At 37.0% G+C, this 12511-nt stretch overlaps 1 long non-coding RNA gene across 1 annotated transcript in view; it reads left to right on the top strand.

Annotated features, from left to right (window-relative positions):
* Nucleotides 1-372: 372 nt before the first annotated feature.
* The window catches only part of LOC110210879 (uncharacterized), a 244889-nt gene continuing 232750 nt past the window's right edge, over nucleotides 373-12511 (top strand). The window contains exon 1 of the long non-coding RNA XR_013482695.1: nucleotides 373-469. This is a non-coding gene — a long non-coding RNA (uncharacterized LOC110210879). The remainder of the gene's footprint in view (nucleotides 470-12511) is intronic.

The following is a 12511-nucleotide window of genomic DNA, read 5'->3' as shown; positions in this document are numbered from 1 at the left end:
GTGGGGTCCCTAATGTGGAAAAGCCATAAAACACAGTAAGAAGTGAAAGCCATAACTTAAACTCTGTGAAAGGTGGAAGCTCAGACATGTGACCTGTTAAAATAATAGTTCAGACGCTGAGTCATAACTCAGATAATGTGTCTGTTAACAGTCATAACACAAACATAGTGACTCATTTGTGTCCAGTACGTGATCAATACGCAAAACTGCGTTTGGGCATTTTACCTAACAACATTAGCTTAATACGCAAGCTCAGAAATGATCTCATTACTAAGCAGAAACTAAAAAATATCCACCAATCAAGACTGCTGTACTCTTTAGTCCCTCCTCTCTTTGTCTGTTTTCCATAATTACCACTGAACTTTCCTGGGATCTGGAAGCAGGGATCCAACCTGTAGTCTGGCCACCACTCCAGACTGATGACTTATTAAATTCTTGGCAGGGATCTTGGCAGGGATTCTGCCCCGATGTAAGTAACCCAATTGATTAAACTATTATCTATAATCATTATGGAGCCCCCAGACTCTTCCTTTGGTATCAAAACTTGTCCCACTGTTTGGGGGTGGGAGGGTGAGGAGAGTGAATATCTCTGTGCAGGGTAATTCTGGACCCTACAGTTTAGATGAAGTGAGAAGTTTTTGGTATATCTCTAGCTCAAGCAAATTGTCATTGAAGAAATGTAACACTTTCTCAGCATCCTGCCAAAGGGGGTTGTGTGCTAATATGAGTTTGTAACTGCTCCAGAAGCATAAGAGTAGTAGAGAAACATTTTTGCCTCACAGGAGAACTGTGAGGACCAGATGAGATGATGGCAGAGAAACAGTTTTGGTCAGGGTGTGGTACAAGGTGCAGATTATTCTCTAATGAGAGCAGCTGTGAATTGCCCTAGGAAGATGAGTTTCTCTACTTAGCATGCTTCTTTGCTATGTTTCTGTGTTCCACTTTTCCCCATGAACATTGCACATATTGGTTGGAAACTGTGACCCAGGTTTATAGATGGACTGTTACCTTTTGATTCTCTCTCCTTTTGCCTTATATTAAATATTATAATTATCACTGCTCTTACATTTTATGAAGTTAATGTTTATCCTGGCCAAACTTCAATCTGAGTAGACTCTGTCCGGTTCTGGGTACTGCATTTTAGAATATGGACATTAATTAATTAGAGGGTAGTCAGATTGGTGAAGGGACTCAGATAGGGCATGTTATTGTTATTCAGGCATTTCAGATCTGTCTGACTCTGCAACCTCATTTGGTGTTTTCTTGACAAAGATAGTGGAGTGGTTTGCCATTTGTATCTCCAGCTCATTTTATAGATGAAGAAACTGCAGAGTTAAGTGACTTTCCAGGGTCACACAGGTAGTGGGAGTCTGATGCCAAATTTCAACTTAGGAAGATGGATCTTCCTGACTCCAGGCCTGGCACCCTATCCACTGTACCACCTAGCTGCCATAATTAAATCTTACCAGATTTGGCCCAACTTTCTAGGCAGTAAAGATCATTTAGGATTCTGACTCTATAATACACCTCTATCCCTTCTAGCTTTGCAAAATTTTCACAGGAAAGCTGCTAAAGGCATGACAGAAAGTTGGATATGAGAATACACTAAATACAAAATATGTGGCAAGATTTAGAGAAGGTATGCCAATTGGCCAAATCTATTTTTCTACTTTTTTCTGCTGGTTGAGGAAGGGAGACTTTAGGTAGAGAATGCGACTAAGCAGAACACTAAAGGCTGAAAATGAAAGAATCTTCCAGATGAAAAAAGGTAGCCACTTCCAAACTATGAAATTGTTGTTGATTTTTGTCCTTCATTTTCAGACATGACAAGTGATGTGTTGACTAACACATGAATTGAATTTAAGTGAGACAGTTGTGCAAAATCATCAACCTCACTCTTTCTTCCAGAGTTATCAGAGTGGAGTGGCAAGATAAACTTCAAGATGACTGGCAATTGCCCAGGATTTAGTGGATGACTTTGGTGTCTTTGATGTCTGACCAAGCTCTAATCACTGCATAGCTCCTGTTCCAGCAGCTTTCATGGTGATTGGAACAAACTGTTCTCATCTGCCCATTCCAGCAGGGGAAGTCCTCACATGCTTGGGGTAGACATTCCCCTTACTCACTGATGGGCTTGAGGTCAATTGCTTACCCTCAACTCTGTTTTAGCCCATCTGCCAAGGTGGTTTACCTGTGTGTAGCCACTGTGCTATATGTAGCACGCTATACACACACACATGGTATGCATGCCTGCATGCATGTATGTATGTTTGTGTACACACATGCACATGCACATGCATATATTTTTCCCACAGGTAGGGCTTGAACTCAGGTCTTCCTAACACTGAAGTCAGTTCTCTGTCCCTTACACTATGATTCCTGTCAGCATAACAGCTTTATCCATGATTTAGATAAAGGGTTAGCAGGTACCTATTAAATACAAAAAATTTTGCAAAGCTAGAAGGGATAGAGGTCACTTCTCTCTTTATAATCACTGACTGAATAGTATTGCTTATTCATATATCCATTTTTTTCTACATATTCCCTAAAGATGGTATTTATTTTAAAAGAATAATGGTGGCTCCAGCACCCTGTTGCAGGCCTTTATCACATCACTCCTAAATTATTGCAATAGCCTGTTGATTGGTCTCTTTGCCAAAATTCCTCCCAATTTCAGTCTGTCCTCCACTCAGCTGTTAAAGTGATCTTCTTAAAGTGCAGGTCTGATCATGTCATATCCATACTCAATAAGCTCAAGTGCCTATCACTTCTGAAATCAAATATAAAATCTTGGTTTTTAAAGCCCTCTATAACCTGCCCCCTTCCACCTTTCCAGGCTTCTTGTACATTATGTCCCAGCTTTCCCTCACAGTGCTCTATATACACTACAATCTAGTGACAATGGCTTCCTTGCTGTTCCTCAAACTAAACATTACAATTTCCAAATCTGATCATCATTTTTTCTGAAAAAAAAATTACTTTTCCCAATTACATTTAAATTTTAAAAATTCATCTTTTTATAATTTTGAGTTCCAGATTCTCTCCTTCCTTTTCTCTCTCTCCTCCTTAGGAAGACAATTTGATATGGATTATACATGTGCAGTCTTGCAAAACATATTTCCATATTAGCCATATAGTGAAAGAAAATATAGGCAAAAAATAAGAAAATTAAAGAAAGTAAAAAAAATTTTAAAAGTATGCTATGATCTGCCTCCAGACTCCACCTCTGGAGGTAGAGAGCATTTTTCATCTTAAGTCCTTTGGAATTGTCTTGAATCATTGAATTGTTGAGAATAGCCAGGTCATTCACCATTGATCATCATCTGATATCACTATTACTGTATATAATGTTCTCCTGATTCTGATCACTTCACTTTGCATCAACTCATATAAATCTTCTCAAGTTTTGCCTAAACCATCCTGCTCATAATTTCTTATAGCAAAATAGTATTACATCACAATCATATATCACAACTTGTTTAGCCACAACTTGTTCAGCCATTCCCTAATTGATGGATATCCCCTCAATTTCCAATTCTTTGCCCCCATACAAAAGAGTTATGAATATTTTTGTGTGCCTAGGTCCCTTTCCTTTTTTTTCCCTTTTATCTCTTTAGGATACAGTCGCTGTAGTAGTCAAATGCATAATTCCAAATTGTTGAACATCATTTTTATTGGCTGTCCCTAACACTGGAATGCTCTCTTTCTTTATTCCACTTTCTGGCTTCCTTCAAGTCCTAGCTAAAATCTGACTTTCTACAGGAAACCTTACCTGATCCTCCTTATTTCTAGTGCCTTCTCTCTGATGATTATCTTAAATATATTCTATATATAGCTTATTTCTACATATTTGTTTTCATGTTGTTTCTCCAGTAGACTATGACATTCATGAGAGCAGAAATTGTCTTTTACATTTCTTTTTAATCCCCAGTACACCTCACATTTTTAGTATTTTAAAATTTAGAATTTAGAATAGCCTAATCCAGTCTGTTCTCTTATCAAAAATAGGCTGCAAGACTTTCTTGGAACATAGTAGACATTTAATAAATGTTTATTAAATGACTAGCATATCTGCTTATATAAACATTTCAGGATCATAGCAGTAGTTGATGAAGAGACTAGAGTGTTCATCTAGTCTTATCTCCTCTTGAAGAAACTGAGGTCTGCAGGGATTCAATATTTTACCTTAAGTTATAAGAGTAGTAAATGACAGAGCTGGGATTCGAACCCTCTGACTTCAGTTCTAGAACTCTTTCTTTTACATGAAAATTGCCATGAAAATTAAAAGCAAAATAGCATAATGAGAGCTTATGGAACACTTTAAATATTTTCCTCCATTTGATGAGTGTATGTGGATCTGATTCAGAATCCTGTAAGATGAGCCAAAAATTTTTAGACTCGATTTCATTTTCCTCCAATTTGAGTAAAGATTCCTAAAGAATGCTTTTTTTCCTAATTGTCAGCTTTCATGAAGGTGGAAAAAAATAGCACTTTATAGCAAAAAAATGCATGCTTTGATTCCTTTGCCATCCCCACCCCCTGTCCTTTTTTTCTAGCCCTGCCTCAGGATAAGAAGGTCAAGATTAGCATTAACACCCTAAAACATAGTCTCATCTTTGGATAGACAGTAACTATGGGGGAAAATGTTAATATCATTTCAATCTAACTAATTAAGATGGATCCTTTTAGACAAATAACTAAATGCTATGATGATTTTTGGATTGCTGCCTATGACATGAGGCCAAAAACTGAACTCACTTCTGTTGTGCTAGCAGAGAATTTCAACATTTATGCTTGCTCTCAAAGCAGCTTTCATTTAATTATCAACCTAACCAAAAAAAAAGTAAGCAAAAAAGAAAAAATCAACTAGTTTCAATATAAATACATTTTTGGCATTCTGATGTTGTATCTTAACAGAAACTTTTCTTAGTAAACACTGACTCAATTAGCAATCTAGAGTTTCCATTCTAGTTATAGGAATGCTGAACTCTCTTCAATTTCTTGATCTATGCTGACTCTTCCTACAGATCAAAGGTTTGTGGGTTTTTTTGCCCTTCAGAGAACAGTGGCTTTTTTTTTTCCTGTAGTGATAATGACCTTGGAGATATCACATACACATTCACTTGCTAGCCTAACCTTGGAATTTGGGTAACAACCTAATAGATTCTGTCCTCCTCTCAAAAGCAGACTGCAAGACTTATGTCCCACATCACGAATTAACAATACTGAATTCTGTGCTTTTGAACATGAAGGGTTTAAGTCCTGGCAGACCTAATTCTTAGCCATAGCCACCTCTGGAGAAAACCCTTAAGACATTCCTGCTTGACTGTCACACACCAATGAAAATCCATGACAAAACAAAACAAAAAACCTTTTTTTCAATACTGGTAACTTGATTGTAGCAGTGACTCCTTAATGTTTTGTTACTGGGAAGTCAAAATGGATCAAGAGACATATATGTCTTTACATTCATTGGGCTCCTCAAATTTTAGCTGCCTTTGGCACATAAAATTCAGGATCCAATTAGTTCTGATTGTGCTTTATACAAATGTTGGCTGCCCTCCTATGTTTAATTCTAATGCATTTTTTAGACATAGTTGAGGGAATTATTACCATTGAAAATCTTTTTTTTAAAAGTTTGCAAACCATTTATTAATTTGAACTTCACAATAACCCTGTGAGATGTACACTGTATACATGACTATCCTCATTTTATGAGGTGGTCTTGGAGCTGGTGGCAGTAAAGATGCTCTAAACTTCAACAAAAAGCTACCTTCCTCACAAAGTGACCCAACCAGTAGCCTGTGCATTACATCTGCAGCAACAGAACTCAGACTAATAGGATTAGTCGTACTAGCAGTACAATAATGGATTTTAGACTGTTTATATCAACTATACTACATCCCAATTCTTTTTGAATGATACATTTCTCTTTTTTTATATTTTTAATATAAATTTATTTATTTTTAGTTTTCAATATTTACTTCCACAAGATTTTGAGTTCCAAATTTTCACCCCATCTCACCCCTCCCCCCACCCCAAGATGGCATGCATTCTGAATATCCCTTCCCCTAGTCTGTCTCTCTTCTATCTCTCCCCCCTTCTCTTATCCCTTCCCCTTCTATTTCCCTGTAGGGCAAGATAGACTTCTGTACCCCATTTTCTGTGTTTCTTATTTCCCAGTAGCATGTGAAAACATTTTTTTTAAATATGTTTTTAAAACTTTAGGTTTCAAATTTTCTCCCTTCCTCCCTCCCCACCCACCCTCATTGAAAAGGCAAGCAACTCAATATAGGTTATACATGTGCAGTTATGCAAAACACTTCCATAGTAGACATGTTGTGAAAAACTAACTCTATTTCCCTTAATCCTATCCTGCCCTCCCATTTATTCTATTCTTTCTTTTGACCCTGTCCCTCCTCAGAAGTATTTGCTTCTGATTACCCCCTTTCCCAATCTGCCCTCCTCTCTATCATCCCCTGCTCTCTTGTCCCCTTCTCCCCCTATTTTCCTGTAGGGTAAGACAGATTTCCATACCCAATTGAATGTATGTTATTCCCTCCTTAAGCCAAATCCTATGAGAATAAGATTCACTCATTCCCTCTCACCTTCCCCCGTTTCCCCTCCACTGTAAGAGACTTTTCTTTCTTTTTTTTTGTGAGATAATTTACCCCATTCTACCTCTCCCTTTCTTCTTCTCTGAGTATAATCCTCTCTCATCCCTTAATTTTATTCTCCAGATATGACCCCTTAATCTTCAACTCACCCTGTGCCCTCTATCTATCTATCTATCTATCTATCTATCTATCTATCTATCTATCTACATACATATAATTTTTCCTCCAACTACCCTAATACTGACAAAGGTCTCATGAGTTATAAATATCATCTTTCCATGCAGGAATGTAAACAGTTCAACTTAATAAGTCTCTTATGATTTCTCTTTCCTGTTTACCTCTTCATGTTCCACTTGAGTCTGTATTTGAAAGTCAAATTTTCTATTCAGCTCTGGTCTTTTCATCAAGAATGCTTGAAAGTCCTCTATTTCACTGAATGACCATTTTTTCCCCTGAAGGATTATACTCAGTTTTGCTGGGTAGGTGATTCTTGGTTGTAATCCTATCTCCTTTGCCCTCCGGAATATTATATTCCATGCCCTGCGGTCCTTTATGTAGAAGCTGCTAAATCTTGTGTTATCCTGATTGTGTTTCCACAGTACTTGAATTGTTTTTTCTGGCAGCTTGTAATATTTTCTCCTTGACCTGGGAACTCTGGAATTTGGCTACAATATTCCTAGGAGTTTTCCTTTGGGATCTTTTCAGGAGGAGATTAGCAGATTCTTTCAATTTGTATTTTGCCCTCTGCTTCTAATATATCAGGGCAGTTTTCCTGATAATTTCTTGAAAGATGATGTCTAGGCTCTTTTTTGATCATGGCTTTCAGATAGTAATAATTTTAAATTCTCTCTCTGGATCTATTTTCAGGTCAGTTACTTTTTCCAATGAGATATTTCACATTCTCTTCTATTTTTTCATTCTTTTGAATTTGTTTTACAATGCCTTGATTTCTCATAAAGTCACTAGCTTGCAATTGCTCTACTCTAATTTTTAAGAAAGTATTTTCTTCAGTAATCTTTTGGACTTTCTTTTCCATTTGGCCAATTTTTCTTTTTAGGGCATTCTACTCCTTATTGGCTTTTTGGACCTCTTTTGCATTTGGGTTAGGCTATTTTTTTTAAGGTGTTATTTTCTTCAGTATTTTTTTGGGTCTCCTTTATCAAGCTGTTGACTTGTTTTTCATGATTTTCTTGCATCACTCTCATTTCTCTTCCCAGTTTTTCCTCTGCTTCTCTTACTTGCTTCTCAAAATCCCTCTTGAGCTCTTCCAAGGCCTGGGACTGATTCATATTTTTCTTGGAGGCTTTGGATGTAGGAGCTTTGACTTTGTTGTCTTCTTCTGGTTGTATATTTTGATTTTCTTTGTCACCAAAGTAAGATAATATAGTCTGACTCTTTTTGTGATGCTTGCTCATGATCCCAGCCAATTACTTGAGTTTTAAACTCTTTGTTAAGGTAAGAGTCTGCTTCCAGTGTGGAGAATGTACTGTCCCAAGCATCAGGGGTTTGTACAGCTGTTTTCAGAGATACTTGTAGGGACCTGTAAATTTTCAGTTCTTGGAAGGTGGTATGATAAGGGGCGAGGTGTTTACTCCTTTCCTGGCCTGTGCTCTGGTCTATTAGTGACCACAAGCACTCCTTTCTATCCTGTAACTGTGAGGAAGGTTTTCTCTCTACTGCCACTACAAGCTCTACTATGCCAGCGGTCCTCCTCCCCCAGGACCACCACCCATAACTGTGACCCAGATCCAAGCACGGGCAAAGCAAAAGATTCTTGCCTCAGCCTGCAATCCCCCTCTGATTGGCCACTCGATTCCCCCTTAGTCTGTGGGTTAGAAGCTCAGGAGGCAGCTGTCCCCCCCCCCCGGACACGGTGTTGGGGAACTGGCTCTGAGACCCTGAGTTCCTCTGTCAGCACTTCAGAAACTGACTTTTCCCCCTGACTTTCTAAGTTGTCTTTGACATTCATGGGTTGAGGAGTCTGGAAACTGCCACAGCTGCCCTCGATTCAGTCCTCTGAGGCCTGCTCCAGGTTCACTGTGGCCTGAGAACTCATGCTGCATTGTTCTGTGCTTCCAGCCTAGCACGATATACCTTTCTGATCAACCATCCAGGTTGTCTCAGGCTGGAAATTTGTTTCACTCTGTCTTTTTTTATGGGTTCTGCTGCTTTAGAATTTGGTTAGAGCCATTTTTTATAGGTATTTGAAGAGGTTTGGGCGAGAGCTCAAGCAAGTCACTGCTTTCATTCTGCCATCTTGGCTCTGCCCCCCTGAAAATCTCTTGTCTAGTAGAATATACTTTATTATGTAATTAGCCAATCAATTTCCAAAATATTTATTAAACACTTACCGTATGCCAGGTATTATGCTAGGTATAAGGACATTAGCCTTTTTTATTTGAATGTTACAGATAACTCCTAGTTGATCATTTCCTTTTAACAGTGTAAGATATCATCTTCTCTGATAAATAAAAATTTTATAGAGTTGCCTAGAATACTAAGAAAATAAGTAACTTGAGGGGGCTCACATCAAGAGTATGTGGCAGAGGTGGGAGTTAAATCTAATCTTTCTGGCCCCAGGTTCACTATACCACATTGTCTTTCTGCAGATACTGAACACACAAAGACAAAGATGAAAGAGTTCTTGCCTTCAAGAAGTTACATCCTATAAAATGGGAAGATCACATGAGCATCACATCTATATGTACATTTTCATCTATAGCTATGTTTATCTGTATCTATCTTTCTATATTTTGCTTATATGTATATTTACTTCTATAAGATTCATATTTATCATATATATGCATACACACACATATACATATACATACATGTACACACACACACATATATATGTATATATATATATACATATATATATGTATATATATGTATATATATATATTCATGTATGAAAAGGTAATGAGGAAGGACTGAGGAGGGTCAGGAAAGACCTTATATAAAAGGTTTATTTGAACTGAGCTTTGGGAGAAAAAAAGGGAGCAGATATGAGGTGGGAATATGTGTGAGGAAGAATGAGGAAGAACTATTACAACTTTTTTATACAATAGAAAAATATACCTTGTCCTGTTTCATGAAGTTAACTGTTAGATAGTCTATGTACTCCATCAGTGCCCATACAATGTCAAAACCACATGAGGAAGGCCCCTACCATGTTGTACCCTCATAAATCTGTGGCAGATTTGTGGAAGTACATGAGTCACACAGAATGGATAGCCATAGATGGGCTGCAGTCTGTACCACTAGAAGCAGTATAGATCCCTTTACAGAATGGATAAATGTATCAAAATGACTTGTTTTGGAAGCTTTCTTGATACAAAAAGGGAAGATTTTCCCTAACAGGGAAATATGTATTTTTAGGCAAATTTAATGGCTTGTAGTGTTTAAAGATTAGCTGTCTTTGAGTCAGCACACACTAGCCTAAGGATATCCATTAATGCTTGGCCAATTGTAGATGCAATTACCTTTTAGTACAAGTCTTCAGTCTCAAATAATTGTTAGGGTGCCTTAAAATAGAAAGTAAATTCTTTGGAGATTGCCTTTAAAACACTTGGAATTTTCCCTCTTGCTTTGCCATGAATGAGCTTTTCTTTTCTTAAGTATGATTTCAATCATGTCACAGCTCCCCTTTTATTGCCTCTTAATTCAAATCAAATTTCCTAATCAAAGACACTAAAATTCCCCCACATGGACTTTGCCTAGGATCGCACAGCTAGTATGTGTGAAGCAAGGGACACTAGTATTTGCAGGTACAGAAGAATGAGGACCCTTCCTGGGCCAAGAACAGAGCATAGTCCAAGAGAGTAGTAATCAAACCATTTTTTAGATTGTACTTCCTTAGAAGCATCAAAAACTTGTAGACTCTCAGAACTAGCTCTGAAATCAGCAGCACAAAAACCTGAAGCTTGGGACTATGCCCCCTCCATGTAAGGATCAGAGCCCAAATTTAACATAAAGTTAAAATTCAATAAAAAGACTAGATAAGAGAGCAAATAAACAAAAAGAAACTGACTGTAAAAATCTACTATGGTTACAGGGAAGATCAAAACAAATTGAAAATAAGATAATGATGTCAAAATATCTACAAAATCTCAAAGAAAAAAAATGTGAATCAGATATAAGTCTAACAAAAAGTCCTGGAGAAGCTGAAAAAGAGTTTTTAAAAATCAAATAAGAGAGGTAGAGAAAAAATTGGGAAAATTTATGAGTGATGCAAAAAAATATGAAAAGAAAGTCAACAGCACAGGAAAATAGGCACAAAAATAGTGGAGAAAATAACACCTTAAAAACATAAATGGCCAAATGGGGGAAAGGGCACAAAAGTTCACTTGAGAAAAGAACTCCTTAAAAAACAGAATTATCCAAATGGAAAAAGAGTTACCAAAACTAACTGAAGAAAATAATTCCTTAAAAATTAGAATTGGGCAGGTGGAAGCTAATGACTTTATAAGAAATCAAGAAATAATGAAAGTTGAAAACATGAAAAAATAGAAGAAAATGTGAAATATGTCATTGAAAAACACCATAAAACACCTGGAAAATAGATATAGGAGAGATAATATAAGATTACTGAAGGGCAGATAGCTGGCACAGTGGATAGAGCACTAGCCCTGCAGTCAGGAGGACCTGAGTTCAAATCTGGCCCCAAACCAAACACTTGATACTTGCTAGCTGTGTGACCCTGGGCAAGTCACTTAACCCTAACTGCCTTAAAAAAAATTACTGAACTACCTAAAAGCCATGGTAAAAAAAAAAAAATCCTAGACATCACATTTCAAGGAATTATTGAGGAAAACTGCCCAGATAACCTAGAACTAGATGGTAAAATAAAAACTGAAATAAACCGCTTATCACCTCTTGAAAGATATCCCCAAATGAAAACTACCAGAAATATTACAGCCAAATTCCAGAGCTCCCAGGTCAAGGAGAAAATATGGCAAACAGCCAGAAAGAAACAACATAAATATCCTGGACCCATAGTCAGGATCAAACATGATTAAGCAACTTCCAACATAGAAGAGTGGAACACTTGCAATATAACATTTCAGCAGGCAAAGGAACTAGGATTACCACCAAGAATAACCTATACAGCAAAACTGAATATAATTCTTCAAGGGAAAAAATTGATATTTAATGAAATAAAGGATTTTTTTTCAAAATAAAGGATTTTCAAGCATTCCTGATGAAAAGATCAGAGCTGAATAAAAGATCTGACTTTCAAAAACAATACTCAAAAGAAGCATAAAAAGGTAAACATGAAAGAGAAATCATAAGGGACTCAATAAGGCTAAACTGTTTACATTTCTACATGGACAGATATTTGTAACTTCTAAGGACTTTATCATTATTAGGCATTAAGAAGAGTATATATAGACAGAAGACATAGGTGTGAATTAATTATGAGGAGATGATTTAAAAAATTAGGGAAGTGAAAAAGAAGATTGCACTGGGAGACAGTGGTAGGAAATGCTTGAACCTTATTCTCAATGTAATAAGATCAAAGAAAAATAATGCAGACACTCATTGGGTACAGAAATCTATCTCGCCCAACATAAAAGTAATAGAATAAGTGGATAAGAGAATGGGGAGGGGCTGATAGAAGGGAGGATAGATTAAAGGAGGCAGTGATCAGAAGAAAAACAGACTTTTGAGGAAAGATAGGGTGAAAAGAGAATACATAGTAGTTATAACTGTGAATGAATTATGAACTCACACATAAAACAGAAGCAGATAGCAAAATGGATGAGAAATGTGTTGCTTACAAGAAAAACACTTGAAAAACAGAAAGTGAAAAAAAATGAGGAACTGGAGGAAAATCTATTATGCCTTAGTCAAGGTTAAAAAAGAAAAAAAAAACAGGAATAGTTATCAAG

This window comes from Phascolarctos cinereus, unplaced genomic scaffold, assembly GCF_003287225.1.
Source record: "Phascolarctos cinereus isolate Bilbo 61053 unplaced genomic scaffold, phaCin_HiC Scaffold_726;HRSCAF=1367, whole genome shotgun sequence".
Taxonomy (NCBI): Eukaryota; Metazoa; Chordata; class Mammalia; order Diprotodontia; family Phascolarctidae; genus Phascolarctos; species Phascolarctos cinereus.
This window is presented reverse-complemented; position numbering and strand designations above follow the sequence as displayed.